Source organism: Rattus rattus, chromosome 6 (assembly GCF_011064425.1).
Source record: "Rattus rattus isolate New Zealand chromosome 6, Rrattus_CSIRO_v1, whole genome shotgun sequence".
NCBI classification, from domain to species: Eukaryota; Metazoa; Chordata; class Mammalia; order Rodentia; family Muridae; genus Rattus; species Rattus rattus.
The window spans coordinates 111145390-111162787 of record NC_046159.1 but is presented as its reverse complement, the minus strand read 5'-3'; positions in this window follow the sequence as shown (position 1 = coordinate 111162787).

Genomic DNA, 17398 nt, shown 5'->3' with positions numbered 1-17398 from the left:
CTTCATGATTTATGTGTGCCTATGTTCTCCAAGACCCAGGTTCCCTAACTGAGAAACTGGGTGAAAACTATTTGCTTAAAAGGGTCATATGGTAATTAAATGAGTTCATGTACACACAGAAAGTGCTGACTCTAATGTAAATACACTTACTGACTGGTTCACACCATTATTTCTGCTACTTTTTTCTCCCTGGAGGGTAAACTATGACTGCATACAGATAGGGTCCAGTAATCTATGTGGAGAAATTGCAGGGCACAGGCTAGTCATGATGTGGTACATCTATCCTTGATGTATACTATTCGTGAATGAATCCTCCTGTTGACAGCCAGCGACTAACTCCTGGGAATCTCTACATTCCCTGAGAAATCAATTTGTCATCTCTCTTTATGCACGTGTCCCCTACATTCCTATGACACAAGGCACTCCAGTTAAGGCGGATTCGGAGAGCCTCCGAATAAACAAATTACTGCTTTAAAAATTAGAAGACGTAGTTTGGGTGTAGAATAATTGAAAAATCAAAGAGTTGGAATTCTTTTAAGTTGGAACTTTTAATTGTAAAAAAAAAACAGTGTGAAAATGAAAACAAAAAACATAAAATGAACCATGTTAAAAATTATTTAGGCATTTCATTCCATAGAAATATACTGGGTTTTGTTATGTCTGTCTTATAATCCGACGCTGTTTTTATTTTAGACATTATATGAGGGGTAGAGGAGACACCATTAGCTAGTCAGTTCCTAGAGTTTAAATGGCTTAATCAACCCTAACTTTACCCTAAGATGTCTGTCTCCCACGTTCCACTGTTTGTTTATCAATTAAAAATAAGATTGTTCGTCTGCTACATATGTGCCGAGGGCCTAGGTCCGCCCACGCTTGCTCTTTGTTGGTGATTCCATCTCTGGGAGCCCCCAGGAGTCCAGGTTAGTTGACTCTGTGGGTCTTCCTGTGGAGTCCCTGTGCTCCGCAGGTCCCTCAAACTCTTCCATAAGACTCCCTGAGCTCCATCGAACGTTTGGGTGTGAGTCTCTGCATCCCTTTCCATTGGCTGCTGGGTGAAGCCTCTCAGAGGACAGTTATGCTAGGTTCCTGTCTGCAGGCATAGCAGAGTATCGTGAATAGTGTCAGGATTGTTCTTGCCCACGGATGTGTCTCACTTTGGAGCAGTTATCGGTCGGCCATTTCCTCAGTCTCTGCTCCATCTTTAACCCTGTATGTCTTACAGGCAGGGAACATTTTGGGTCAAAAGTTTTGTGGGTGGGTTGCTGTCCTTACCCCTCCCCTGGGAGGCCTTCCTCGATACAAGAAATGCCCTCTTCAGGATCCATATCTCCCACTGCCTGGAGTCTCAGCTAGAGTCACCCCAACAAACCCTCCGGGTCCAGCAACTTGAGCGAGGGTTATCCCTGAGCCTGTTGCCTGCCTGCCTGTGGATCCTTTGCCCCTAAATGAACCACCTTGTTTGGACTCAATGCAAGAGGATACACCTAGTCCCACAGTGACTTGATGTGCGGGGAGGGAGTCTAGTGTGTGTGGGGAGAGAGGGGAGGTGACAGCCAGAAAAGGGCTTTCCCTTCTGAAAAAAGAAGAAGGTGGATTGGAGAAAGGACTTGTGTGAGGGAGTACTGGGCAGGAGGCCTGATACTCAGATGTGAAGTGATTAAATAAATTTAAAAAAAATAGAAAAAGGATATATATTTACATACATAAATATATATACATACACACATATGTATGTAACAGCGATTAATGAAGAAATTTACATTAGGGCAAGGAGGGGTATATGACAAGAGTTTGGAGGGAGAACGAGGAAAGAAGAAATGATGTAATTAGAATCTCAAAAAAAATAAACGTTTTTAACTAAGACAAAATAATAATAATAACATTGCTCAGACCCCATGACCTTTCCAGAATACCCATCTGTTTGTATCATGTCACTACTACTTTTATGAGTTCCCCACTATTCTTATGCAACTAATACCAGATACCCTAGCATCAATCTCAAGATTCTCTGAGCTTTGAATCCGAATTTCTCTTTGACCCTCATCTCCTATGTCCTCTTGTACACCTTGCCACTTGTACACTAGCAAACCTGTTTTCCCCTACAGAGGCTACACTCTACAAAAGTTTGCCTATTTGCTCATATGTTATCTGGGTAGAGAGGCAGGGGAAGGAACATTACTGCCATTTTAAGGTCAGTTTGGTCTACCCAGAAAGTCCCAAGCCAACCAGGGCACGTAGTAATGCCCTATCTCAACTTTGAAAACAAAAAAGAAGAAAGTCTGTAGATTGAATTTATTGACAGGGTCCCCTGGCAATAAATAAATGACAGCTACCAGCTGTGACCCACACCCAGCCATGAACCCAACAAGCTTAAGGGACCTTTAACTGCTGGGACCCAATCTGAACTTTCTTTACTTTGTGTCTCTGGGTTTGACTTTCTGCATCATAAATCATAAATCAGATTTGGGTGCATCTTCCAAAACTACAGCTAATTACTGGATCTGTTAGGAATCACATCACATCACTGGTGCCAAATATGCTCCCTGGTAAGGTTAAGATCTCTCTTCAGTGACCATCTTCCCGGGCTTTTGATTTCCATTTTAGGCTCAGCTATAACCTAACAATGTAGAATCACTAATTCCATCCAACAAAACAGCTCAGAACGTACCATCTTGTTAGAATTCACCTTGTATGTTGGCGGAGCTGACTTTCTTACACTCTAAGCTTGAATCCTACTACTGCATAGAGCAATCTTAGAGTCATCATGGATGGGCAAGTCCACAAGCTCATCCCTCTGGCTGCTAAGGAAGTCACTCTAGATTGTGAGTAGCTAAACGGAGTCCTGAAGATCATGGTTATTTTTCTTCAGTTCTAGTAGCACCCTAGGAAAATTTTCTACTCAGAATGGTTGGTCATATCTAGGACACCAGATACCAAGCAAGGCTAAAATCTCTACTTACTAAAATGCAGGCGATAAATGAGTTTGGTGTGCCCAATCCCAACGGATACATCTGCAGTGAAGCCTTCACCTAAGGCTCAAAGAAAATCATAGACACTGGAGGAGAATGATTGTTAGGGTCAAAAGTCCAAGACAGTTGATGACTTGATGTGATGAGATAATGTCTTCTGTATAGGACAGGGATGCTACACCCATGAACCCTGAACAATATGATTACCTGAATAAGACCAGCTTAATGGCAACACAGGTTGGCACACCAATGTGGATAGGGGAAATTCCATAAGGACTGATGAGAGCAAGAATCAATATCCACATAGGTTGTCCAATCCCAAGTGGTCAGCCCTAAATACATACAAGCAAATCTAAATGGACTCAGTAGGTTATATACATATGTGTGTGCATTGTATATGAGTGTATGGTGTATATGTATACTTGTACATGTGTATATATTATGTGTATTGCAACAAAACAAATAATGGATTATGGACTTGGTAGGGGAACACAGGAGGAGTTAGGGGGAGGGAAAAGAGAGGAGTGAAGCAGATACAGTGCTCCTATATGAAGTTCCAAAAAAATAAAAATTATTAAATTTTCAAAAACCACAGGATGGGTGGGCAGATGCTGGTTCTTGGGGAAGCACGGCTTTGGATCCTCAACCTTCACTCTGTCCCATCTCCTCTACCTGTCCTTTCACCAGAGTTTCTTACTCTGTCAGCAACTTTCAGCTCCGCAGTGAAAGGCCTAAAAGAAATTACACTGACTCAGAGAGCATCTCATCTGCAAGCTTATTCTCTTTCAATTACAAGCTTAAAAGCCAAGCTGCTACTTTGGGTAATGGTCTAAAGAACAGCAGCCGGGTGAGTTGTGTAATTGCTCCCAACAATGGATACTTTTGGTCACAGACCCAGACTCTGTGAAGAACAATAAGGAACCAACTGCTTTACCCATTCTTAATCCTCTTGGAACTGCATTAACCTCCAAAGTAACCAGGCCCAGGACTCTGTGACTCCTGTCCATGAGGTGAGAGCCTGGAGCTTACCATCCACCAGCTGGACGTAGCACAGGGATGCAATGAAGATTGATGGAAGAACTCACTAGAGCCCTCCCCTACCCTAAGATATTCATTACTAGACAGTCTGACCTAAGAGGTGCTATCCTGCAGTGTGTTGCAAAGAGAAGAAACTTCCAGAATATAAGAGGCTGTTCTCTGGACATAAAGAAGCTTGCATCGTTATGTACTTATGTTGACACGTTTTTAAGGGAGAGAGACAGCTAACAAAATCCATACAATAAATCAAAGTGTACTTTAGTAAAGTATGGGAGGAGACTCCGAAGCCCTGCAGTGTATTGTATCCCAACACTGACATCTGTTGGCTACAAATGTACTGAACCTTCCGGTCTGCTCTGCTCCCTCTTTCTCTGAGGCCACAGACCAACCAGCTCCTTCAGAAGCAAACCTCTTGTTTAAGACATGGCGAGTTCTTCCCTTCCTAATTCACTGCAAACTCACATTCAGGGCTTCTCACATTAGCCTTTAACGTCTATGAAACTGTGTTTTTTTTTTAACATACTGTGTTTTGTTTTCTAGACACATCAAATAACTTCTGTAGGCAACAGCAGGTAATCTAGGCACATGGTACACAAGTAAGAGCTATCATTTTACAGACGAGACTTAGAATGCACATAAATGAGGAAGATTGCACTAGTGCGTAGACATTATCTCCTACTCTCAGGTAAGCGCTTATTCTTGCCATTCACACTAGTAACCACCATCTCCTCCTAGCTTACTCTGTTTTTAGGGGGTTTTTTGTTTTGTTTTGTTTTCATTAATTTACTATTTCATTTTACATCCCATTCACAGCTCCTCTTCTTCAAGTTCTCCCCTCCCACAATCCCTCCCTCTACCCTTCATCCCCTTCTTCTCTGAGAAAGAGGAGCTCCCCCAGATATCAACCCATCCTGGCACACCAAGTCACTGCAGGACTAGGCACATCCTCTCCCACTAAGGCCAAACAAGGTGGCCCAGTTAGGGGAATGGGATCCACAGGCAGGACAGCCCTTGCTCCAGTTGTTGGGAAAAGGACACGAAGACCAGGCTGCACATCTGTGCAGGGAGCCTAGGTGCAGCCCATGCTTGCTCTTTGGTTGGTGGTTTAATCTCTGGGAGTCCTCAAGGGTCCAGGTTAGTTGACTCTGTTGATTTTCTTATAGAGTCCCTATCCCCTTCAGTCCCACGATCCTTCCCCCAACTCTTCCATGAGACTCCCCAAGTTCCGTCAAATGTTTGACTGTTACCCAGCAACCAATGGAAACAGATGCAAAGACCCTGACTCACTTTGGACAGTCATCCTTGGTTTGGTTCGTTTAGTGGTTTTCTCTTCTTTGGAAGCCTAGACTTCTCTTTCTCTTCTATCATTGATTCAAGGATCTACAGATTCCCTATCCAATACTCCACACACACAGCTTTCAATGCCTATGTAATGATTATTCTCCCATATGCTGAGACTTGGGAACTGATATCTTCAGCTTCAACCCCTTTTCTTCCACTCCACCCCCACTTCTCCTAGTCAGTCTCTCTTAATGTTTCAAAGACCTTGCATCAGAATTTTTACTTTTCAGTTCTTCGGAATTATAGTGACTGTATAACCCTTTCAATAGCTGTAGCTTAAAAATTCTGCTGAATCAGCTCCCCTTTCTAATACTCCTACTACTTCTACCAGATGGAGTGTAGCCCACCCAGGTTCTTCACTGGTGTCGTGGCTGGTTTCTAACCCTTCTCCACAAAGCCTCCAATAAAGTTCTATTGCAAGAGGATGAATCTCTGATCCCCTGTAGTGATAAAAGCAACAGGGCAGTCAATTCCTCTCATGATACCAGTCACCACCTGTTATTGATGGCTCCTCTGTCCCTGTCCCAAGTTCAGTCCTCTCCCCAACTTCAGATCTTCATAACCGAGATAATTGTTAGCCAGCCTCACTTGGCTATTCTACTTCAGGCTACTCCCTAAAAACCCATATAGTCCAAGTCAGTTTCTATTCTCAGGCAGGGGTGGTGGTACACCTCTAATCCCAGCACTTGGAAGGACAGAGACAAAGGGATCAGCAATTTAAATCCAACCTTGCCTATAAACAAATTTGAACTCAGCCTGGGCTATCTGAAATCCTGAATCCAAACCAAAAACTTCTATTTCCCCTGCCCCATCTCCTGCACACCTGGCTCCAACTCCCTTCTTTATCTCTGTAAATGACCAATGACCCAGAAGTCAGCCACAGCTGTTACTTGTCCCCCAGCCATTATATCTAATCAGACATAGAATGGATCCTGGATGATGTATTTAATTCCAAGTTTACCTACCTATACTGTAGCACAGTCTGGTCTCTGGCCCCCTAAGTTTTGTCTTCCTCTTCTCGAATATGGAATTGTCATGTGGGCACTGTCACAACTGTGTGGCCAGAAACCGTACTTCCAGGCACCTAATACCTGGGTTGGAGAAGTAGACAGACAATAACTCTTCCCCTGTGGAACATCAACAGATAGTGCCTAGCATTGCAAAGCTAGTGACCCTTCCTCAACCTCATTTCTTATCGCAAACTAGCTAAATGAGAAAACTCTTGACTCTTCAAGGACCATGGGGCCATGAGGTAGGAGGAGCCTGGGTCCATCAATGAGAACTTGGAAGACTGACTGTAACACTCACATTGATCATTTATCAAACAAGTTTCCATTTGTCAAGCCACTGAGAATGCCAGGCTTTTCTGTTACAGACTGACACACCTAATTCAGGCTATCACTCTATCTCCATCACATTATTGTATGTAGCTCCTAGCTGATGTTTGTACTTATGGCCTCAGCTATGCCCTGCCCCAGTTTTAGTCCTATGAAGACAGAGGCTGCTCTGTCTTGCTCACAGTGTACCCAGTGAGCATAGAGCATAGTGCCTACTCTGCAATGAAGTTAACTGGGTTCTTTTCACTCCCTTTCTCTGACCCTCTGCATTTGGTTTTCATTACCTAATACCCTCTGTATACACATGTGTGTGCACATGCATGTACAGCACACACACACACACAAACATACAAACATATGTATACACATATATACACATACACACAAACATACACACATGCACACATATACACAAACATATACACACATGTTCACATGCACACATACACACACATACAACACATGTACACATATACACACATGCACACATATACACAAACATACAACACATGCACACATACACACACATGCACACATATACACAAACATACAACACATGCACACATATATACACATGCACACATACTATGTGTATGTTGTTCCTTGGAACAATCAGCACTTTATTTTTGGTTTTGTTAGATTTATTTTATTTTATTTACTGGTATGATTGTTTTACCTAGAGGGATGGATGTGCACCCCATGTGTGCCTGCTGCCTGTGGAGGTCGGAAGAGGCATCCTATCTATCCCTGGAAAAGGAGTCAGGGTGGTAGTGAGTCATCTTATCAATGCTAAAACGCAAACCCAAGTCTTATGCAAGGTCAACAAGTGCTCTGAACCATTGAGCCATCTCTCCAGCTATTACATTTTGTGTTTTTTAGTTGGCTCTTGTTATCGAGACAGGATGTCGCACTGGGACCTGAGGCTTACCATTTGGGCTAGGCTGACTGGCTATCAACTGTTCCCCATGTTCTGAATGTTAACAACTTCTGAGAGCTTCCTTTCTTACAAAGACCATTAGGATGGGAAGACTGACAAGGTCTTAAGAACACAGTAGCTTTGGTGGGCTTATCAGAATACAGCCAAAGGGAGACTCTGCAGGAATGGCTTCAGGAAAGACTCTATCTTTCTGTCTGCAGGGACCTTCCAGGGAAAGTCTATTGCTGATACAGCCATTACCAGGGAGCTATCCCATACCCTCTGCTCCTCACACAGCCTGTTCATCAGTGTCTGACACTGGGGCCTGCTCATTTGCCGTGTGCTGTCTTACTCATGGCGCTGGGTATCCAACACTCCGGGGATGCTGATCCTGAGAAGAGCCCAGAACCAAGATCTCACCTCAAACCATTCAAGATATCCATCCGCCAAAGAGAGTTGACCAGGCTCTCTCCTTAATTTGTCAAGGCTTTCAAGCGTGCCTCACCCTGCTTTTGGAAAATTATTTTTCATTTTTGTGCTACACGCTATTACTTTGTGTGCAGACATCATCTATATTGTGCTGCACAAAAATAATTGATTAGCGATGAGTGACAGAGTAATTGGCACTACTGTGGTTATTCAGCTATTTTTATGTGTTATAATTACCGGCTTCAGCACACCAGACAGGATTTAATGTTCTTGAAAATTAATATTATTGAAGGACTTTACACAGAAGAATGTAATGTTCTTACATTAAAAACTTGTCATACACTAGTAGAGTCTTATATTGTTGGGGATTTATCAACATTTCGTTTTAGTCATTTTGAGTCTCTTTATCAGAGCCAGTAGACCACAGTGATTAAATACAACCGAATTCTAGTGTGTGTGTGTGTGTATTGTGCATTCGTATTTCTATTAGTATCACTGCATGTTTAACGCTGGGCTGAGACCTAGACTCTCTTGCCTACTAACCTATATTATTGCTCTACGTGCCTTAAAAGCAAACATATTTACATATGATCCTAGTAAGTGCCTGATGTGCCATGGCTGCAGGAAATACAGTAAATGAACAGAACAATGCTGCAACACAGAACAGAGACCCTCCTGGGTGTGATGGTGTAGAGCTGATGGCTCCTAAACTAGAGTCATCCTTCTGGACCACAGTAGAAATCCACAGTCTCGCTTTGGTAATAAGTGTCTTCCAATGCTTATTGCATCTTGAATCTTATTTGCTCTCATTGCCCTGCATAATTCCTATTATGAGTCTGATGAACATGTCAAAATGTATTCTCATCTGTTATGTTTATTTGCATCTTTAAATGTTTCCTGGATTCAGCGTCTGGTAGCTTAATGTCTTTTCCATTCGCTATTCACCCTCCTGACCTTCGGGAGCCAGCGGGCCTCGGGGGCCACATATTTGTGGACCTGCCACGCTGTCTGTCTCCCTCTTCATTTTACCTCATCCTTGCCTTCCACTCTCTTCTCTTTTCTTCCCCTCAGCAGCTGATCAGCGCATAGAACTACAGCATGGAGGGTGAGTTCAGTTGTCTGCTCCTAAAGCATGACGTAGAAGAGTGCACTTTTAAATTTTCCACTTCCTTTTATTTTAACATTTACTCCCTTTAAAGTGTTAAATTTATTACTATGACTTAGGAAAAAAATTCCATAGGTTAGCAAAAGTTACATAATAAAAAAACCTATGCCCTGTCCCCGTTATGACTGCTTAATAAGTGTAAATTAAATAACCACAGCTATTTTCCATTACTGACGTCAGGAACACTAATTTCGGGGGGGGGACATGGTTAGAATCTATCTTAAATTTGGAGTCAAAACTCAATATTTTTCATAAGTTTAAGACATAAACGTAACTACAAGCAATGTACCACAGATTGTCTGAGGTACATCAGCCAAACGACATCTTCCAAACTGATTAACTCCCACAGATTTGCACAGGAAAAAAAAAAAAATAATAAGGCCACTCACTGACTTCATACCATATATAAAAATTAACTCAAAATTGGTTATGGACCTAAATTTTGTAACTAAAACTATCAAACTACTTTTTTAAAAAACATAAAAATAAGGCGAGGGAGATATCTCAGTAAACTGCTTCTGTGCAATCCGAAAGTCCTAAATTCCATCCCCTGAACCGACATTAAAAGAAAAACAAAACAAACAAAAAAATCCCTTAGAGTCCAGTTGTTTGCAATCCCAATGCTGGAGAGAAGAGACCTCATCAATAGCAAGCTGCCTCCTCCAATCAGAGACCCGTTTGGAAAAACAAGATGGACTGCTTCTGAGAAACGACCCTCGAGCCTGATCTCTGGCCTACGAGTACATGTGCGCATGCGCACGCACCCGCAGGCGTACCCACATCTGCCCCCCACCCCACACACACACACACACTCACACTCAGAAACAGGAATTAAATCTTTGTAATGTTGTGCTGGAGTTTTTCTCTTAGAGAAGATATAGAAAGACAAGCTGGACATCTGTGTTTTAAAGGATACCATAAAGAGAGTGGAAGGATAATACCCGGAATGAGAATAACGTTTGCATGTCATATATCTGATAAAGGCCCTAATGTACAGCACGGGTTAAGAAAAAGAAATCCTACAACTCCACCAGGTTCAAAACGGGAGAAAAATTAAATAGGTATTTCTCTAAAGACGATGTGCAAATGACCATTGAACACCTGAAAAGGTGCTCAGTATCAACCTGTCATCAGAAATGCAAATCAAAGCCACTTCACAGGCACATGAATGACCATAACCAAAAAGAGAAGTTATCATAAGCAAAGCACTTCCTATCACTAAGCATTTGCAAAGAGACAGTATCGCTTACAACACCCAAAGCGGAAGTAACTATCCATTGACGCACAGGTAGAGAAAGTGTGGTAGAGTCATGCAACAGAATATGAATCGACGTTCTTTTCAAAGACGACAAATCCATTACTATCCCGTGGATGAAACATACTCTAAGTTACAGAAGCTATGTACAAAGGCTGCGTTATTCCATCTGTCTAAAAGGACCAGAAAACAAACACAGTGGAGGCAGGAAGTGGTGTGATAGCTGCTGGAGTATGGGGAAGAAAGGAATAGACATTGCTAATCAATCTGAGGGACGTTTTTTGAAGTAAGTCATGGATTTAGAAAACTGGGGGGGCTGCACAACTCTGTGAATATACTAAAAAGGACTGCGTTGTATACTTTTATTCAATAGAGACTGAACTCCGAGTCATATGTAGGTAGGCAACATCTGAATCACCTTCTGAATTGCACTTTAGAAAGAAAAACACTATGGTTCTATAAAGTCTGCCTCCTGTGGACTTTCTTCTCTTGGGAATGCTTGGGAACGGGAAAGGTGTTGTGTTGTAAGGTTCCAGAGATAGAGATGGGGCAGGGGAGTTCCTAAGACAGGGGCGTGGTAGACGTCACCCTAGTGCATGGGGATCTTCCCCTGGATCTTCATGCTATCTACCTCCTCTTTAATTCAAAAAAGCAGCCCTGTGCTGATGTTACTTTAGATAAACTTCTCCTGAACTCAGTATGTATACCCCAAGGGGAGTGATAACCTAGATAGCAAGCACAAATATTGGCACCAGCAAGACTAATAGTTTCATATTATATGTGTGTGTATATATATATTTATAGATAGATAGATAGATAGATAGATAGATAGATAGATAGAGTGCACGTGTGTGTGTGTGTGTGTGTGTGTGTGTGTGTGTGTGTGTAGTGATGGTGGAGGTGGTTGTGTTATACAACCTTGTAAGGTCCCATTTACCATTCCTGTGGAGAGGTTGGGGGATGATTGTACACATCGATTATACTGAAATCATCTACATAGGCCTTACCGGGGTCCCTGATGGGAGTAAGCACCGTCTAACTGCAACTATTGTTCTAACTAAGCCTTCTTCCCAGAGAATTACAATTTCAGCAGTACACACTTAAAAGATGGTGATGAACATGAAAGAAGTCGGCACGATACAGAGCTCGGAATAATGAACACTGAGAAGTCCTGTGTTCCGCACGTGCTTCCGCACTTCCTGTGTGGACTCGGGTGTTTCTTCTGCCAACTTCCTCATTCTCCGACAAAACAAGTGTCCAATAAAGTTTGATTTGGTGTCTCAGTGATTCCCAAACACGCAGATAGTTTCTCTCAATAGTTTGGCTAGATTCTGGCCATGATTCTCTCTCTGATCATGCTTACGGTTCCCCTGGTGGGTCACAAACTTAACAGATGTGCTCATATAAGACCGCGGCAAAGCAAAGCCTCAAATGCTGCTCTCCCTGCGCTTGAGTTCAGAGGCAAAGGGAAGCCGTGATGATGACGACCGTGGAGCGGGAAGGGGGGTTCCCAGCTAACTCTGATGGCTGTGGACCTGAGATCCCATTGCTTAGATCACCAGGAAAACATGACTGTCATCCTTTGCAAAATGGCAAAGTCACAGGGGCGTCTCCACTGCCTGTTTCCACGGACTGATTTCTAACTCTCCAGGTGCTTTCCTGGTTTTTTTTTTTTTTTCAAGCAGCAATTTTTCTAAAAGTTAATTACCAACCGTTAGTTCCCCCACAGGGCTAGCCAGAAATCTAAGTTTAAAGAGGAAAATCCTCTCATTTATCGTCAGTGCCGTGAGCAGTTATTGCAGAGAATAGAGAATAATAAAAGGAGCATCTCGGTGATAATAATAATAACCCCAGCAATATCAGTGAACTCCCTTGGACCCGGTTGTGTGATAATAAGGCTGTCTGTCATTTTCAAGCGAACACATGTCATACCAAGAAATAACAACCTGCAATTAAACCAGAGGCCACTCAAACCCCTCTGAGACCATGAACATGTCATAAAATAATTTTTCAAATGTCCTGGTGGGTCATAGGTCAGACCATCTGTGAATTTGTAACCTGGGAGAATAGAAGAGCAGACACACGCCAGATAATTCCTCTAAAACGTACTGGAGCCCCTACAGCCAGTCTGCCGTTCATTGCCGAAGGTGCCCACGGAAAAATGACAACTAATTAATATGAACAAGTGACCTGTTATATTGAATCAAGATCTCAAATAAATAAAAGTGATATAATTCAAAAATTATCCCATTTCAGAAATGTATACAAACCTCATCAAAACAGTTAAAATGCAAACGACGTCTGGAAGAGCACTACTCCATCTTGATCTTGTTCTGCCTTCTGTGAGAGCCTACAGTTAATGTGCCCCAGGGTGACTTCACCATTTTTCATACTAGAATACTGAACATAGGGCCACAGGCTTCATGGCATTGAGCTTCATGGGTAAACTGATTCAGAAAAGAAAATCAAAACGAATTCCAGAAATGTGCAGTCTTATCAAAATTAAAAATGTTTAGCATTCCGGCAGGTGACCTACAATATAACATAAATATTCCCGTGCTTTTTCAAATGAGAGCAGAGTCCAAAGCTAGCTGCAATGGGTTTTGCTAAGTTTTATGACTTTGTGCAATCCCGATTCTCTGTGTTCTTTTTCTCATTACTCAGGTAAAAAAGGAACAATTGTAAGAAAAAAAGAAGAGCATGCGGTAGACAGCGGACCCTGAGTAGAAGACAACCTTTACTGTTCTAATGGCATACTGTGGGGGCTCCAGCATGATGTCATTTTCACAGGACCAACAGAGTCCTTGGCTTAGCATTTTAGGATACTTGGACCAGAGATACAAAATAATGAATAACATAGGCCAACAAATAAGCCCTTCTGCTGGCAACGTAGTAAAGATCTGATTTGTTCCCATTCCTTGAGGGACCATCAACCCCTGATTATCTGAGGACTTGGAAAAGCAAATTCTCTGTTCAGCCAACACTAGTTAAGGGATGCCATTAGGAACCCACATCTGGAGCAGTCCTTTGTGGGAAAGTATACAAAAGACTACAATGGCATTAACATGACACTGTTGATGGTTGAGACAGCACTACAACATCCAATTAGATTTCAGAGGAAGCATACATCAACCGGATCCCAGACGTAGACTAACTCCAAACCATTGATGTATGTTTTCCTACTACTGTGCTTTCTACTCTTCATTTTTTTTCCATTTTCTGAGCCTCTTTCCTGCATCTTCTTTTTCTGTGAGAACATGATTTGTACCCAGCACCCCACCTTATCATGCAGGCTGATTACTCATTGAACGCACCACCTCTAAATCAGTGCATACCCAGGAAGACCTAGTATACTAGAGTCCAATATCATCACCCCACCACCCAAGGATCCTCTTGTGTTTTCTTTCTCTACAACTTGCATGGTTTTCACGGGTTATCTACTGAAACATTACTGCCAATGGACAGATGGCTTGTTGCCAGCTTTCGGTTATCATAAATAAAACTGCTACAGACACACATGTGTGGGTGTGTGTTGTTTAGTTTCTCTGTGATAAACTTCTGAGCGATTCTAGAACAACTGCGAGCTGTGTGTTTACTTTTGCATGAAGCTGGCAAAGTCTTTTTTGTAGCAACTATATGTGCTCCTGCAGTTTCATTAGCGAGGTGTGAGCTATGCATATTATGTTGCACTATGGCCCCACCCATGAGGGAGGCATTTTTCTCTACACCATAGCCAGCATTGGTCATTGTTGTTACTTTTTCATTTTAGTCGTCCAAATAGACTTCTAGGGTGTGGCTGTCTCACTGAAGTATGAACTAGTGTGTTTCTTTGTCTTCTGTATATTAATGTCTATCTATGTCTTTTACTCATTTTCAAATTGTGTGTGTTTTAGATGCATGTGTGTGCATGTGTACCTGCCTGTGTGGAGACAGAAGTTGGCACTGAGTGCCTTTCTTTATGGATTGCCACCTTAGATCTTGAGACAGAATCTCTCAGCAGCACAGCATTTCAGCTGAATGACTGGCCAACAATACTTAGTGGTCCTCCTATCTCTGACTCACCAGCTCTGGGATTACTGGGTGTGCCACGAAGCCCAGCATTTACATGAGTGCAGGGAATCCAACTCAGATCCTCACACTTGCTGTGCAAGCCCGTTCTATATTAAACTGTATATCTCCAGTCCTTTAAGTTCTTTATGATCTCTCTGCCAGTCTCCAAGCAAATATAACAGCTTGAAAATATTGTCTCCTTGGCTGTCTTATCTCTTCATCCTCTTAGCAAACACTTTCTCGAGGCAAAGGTTTTAACCTAGTGCTGTGCTGTTTATGAGCGTTTCCTTTTCTGATTCTACTCTGGGTGTCAAACTCAAGAAGCCTACAATAAAATTCACCGCACTAGAACCAAGGTGACTGACTCAACTGGGTTTTCCATGACTTACCAGACTTTAGCACTGAAAATCCTTCACTCTGGTAATCCCTCAGACCTAGACACACGAGGACAGTTGGCCATCCCAATTAGCAAAGGATTTTTTTTTCTGCCTTACAGCAAAGCAAGCCCAGACTAACGGTAAAGGGGATGGTGCCAGTTAGATGGTTCTATGATGTAGAACCAGGAGGCAATGTCCCCGTGAGTATGTTAGCGCACGCTCTGAGTATGAGGATGCTGTGACACGTGTCAGGACAGGCACACATGGTAACTTTGTCATTCCCTCCCTCATTACATAGACATGGTGCTCCGGAAAGGCAAGCTTCTAGGGGAAGAGAATTTCTCCGGCATGTTCATCCCACCACTCTGAGAGCTTTGGAGTCTGCACAGAGGCAGCTCTTCTCAGAGTTCCCATTCACATCTATTTTACTCCTTGGGGGCATAGGTCCTCAATGCTGGCTCTACACCACACTCTGCAAAAATCTCCTCGAGAATGTTAATGAGTAGGACTTATCCAAATTGTCAAAATTTGATTCTCTGGGAGGGAGAAGGGTGTAATGGGTGTTTCTGATGTGTTGATCGGGAATCTGCGCGTGAACACTGAAGGTCCTGTTCCCTAATTGGTTCTTGATCAATCAATAAAGATGCTAGTGGCCAATGGCTGGGCAAAACAGGCGGGACTTCCAGGTTTCCACACAGAAGGAGAGGAGATATAGGAGGGGAAAGGATATTTACCATGCTTCAGAGAGAGAGAGAGCCACCAGCCAGTGAGATCTTGGGTGGGGTGGCCATTGGCAGCTTCACTGACAGCCTGGGGTAGCAGGTGGGTGATTAGAAATGAAACTAAGTTGAGGGGGCAGAATCAGAGGTATTGAACTAGTACTAAAGGTAACTGTGCAACTAAGCTGAGGGCAGATTTAGAGGTATTGATCTGGGAGTGAAGGTAAGGGCATGTTAGCCAAGGGAGGCTTAGAAGTGCTCAGCCATTGAGTTAAAAGCATATTTAAAATAAGCTTTGTGTGTGTGTGTGTGTGTGTGTGTGTGTGTGTGTGTGTGTGTGTGTGTGTGTGTGTGTTTCATCAGCAGATCCAAGGGAACCTGGGCAGAGGCTAGTAGTGCCCAGAGCTTAGAGCAGGGTAGTAGAAACTCCAGGCTACAAAAGGATCCCAGGCATTTGTTACTGTTTTTTGAATGTCCTCAGAGGATTCCAGCAATGGTCAGCAACATTGTATCCCACTGTTCTACATTCTGAGATAGAAACTGTTGGAGGGTAAGAATGAGCTCCACCTGCTACCCTAAACTCATAAAACCTAGCACACAGGTCACCTATGTGAGACCAGATTATGTAATATATATGCCTAAATATTATATATACAATAATGTATGTTATTATATACATATGATTACATGTTTATTTGTATGTACATATGTAAAGCAATTTTTAATGAGTGAATAGGGGCTGATAAGATGGCTGTTAGTAAAGTGCTGGATGTGCAAACATCAGAAACTGAGTTTGATCCACAACACTCGTGTAAAAAATAAAAAATAAATAAATAAAAAAAGACCTAAGTGCAAGGCTGTAATCCCAGGGGAGGTAAAGACAAAGGAATCACAGAGCTCACTAACCAGCCAATCTAGATGAAATGGTTCCATGACAGAGTCTGTTTCAAAATAATAAGGTGAAAAGCCATTGAGAACGATACCTGATGTCTATCTATGACCTCCACTCACACTCACATACATACACACACACACACACGTGCACAGTGTACATATACATATATAAAATAATACATATATAAAATGAATGAATAAAAAAGAAAAGATCCCCTAACCCATTGCCCCTCGACACCTGCAGCAAGTAGGAGAGCTGGCTCCAAGAGCAGGAGAGCTGGGCCTGCCCCTCACAAGCTGCAGCACTCAGGAGAGTGGGAACTACACCTCACCAGGGCAGCATAGTAGAGCTGGCCCTGGTTACAAGGGTTTCAGATGAACCAGCCTCGAGGGCATGAAAGCAGGAAAGCTGACCCAGCTTCTTGCCTGGGCAGCACAATAGAGCTATCCTTGCTGGTGTGGGCAGGAATGAGCCAGCCCCGAGGGCATGGGAATGAGAAAGCTGGCTTTGCCCTATAGGTTGATGCCATTATGAAGGTGAGGGCTGGCACAAGTTAGATCAAAGCCATGATTAGACAGTAAAAGAATAAGGCAGAGACAAAGTTTTTGTAGGGAGGGAGAGAAGAAGGAAAGAGAATCAAAATGGAGACTGAGAAGGATAACCCAGATCCGGGTGGTCCTGAATTGCCAAGGTAGCTAGGATGGATTTCTGTAGACAAATTTATCTTACCTAGGTAGACAGTCTATATCCTTATCAATGGGTTGTGAGTTTATTGTGTGGATGTATTGTACATTGAGTATTTAACATATAAATCTGGTTGTTGGGTTGCAGTTTGTTGAGTCTTGCTATTACCAGGTAGCTGGGACCAGAGTTACAGGCTGGCCAGAGCTGGCCAGGGTGACGAGCA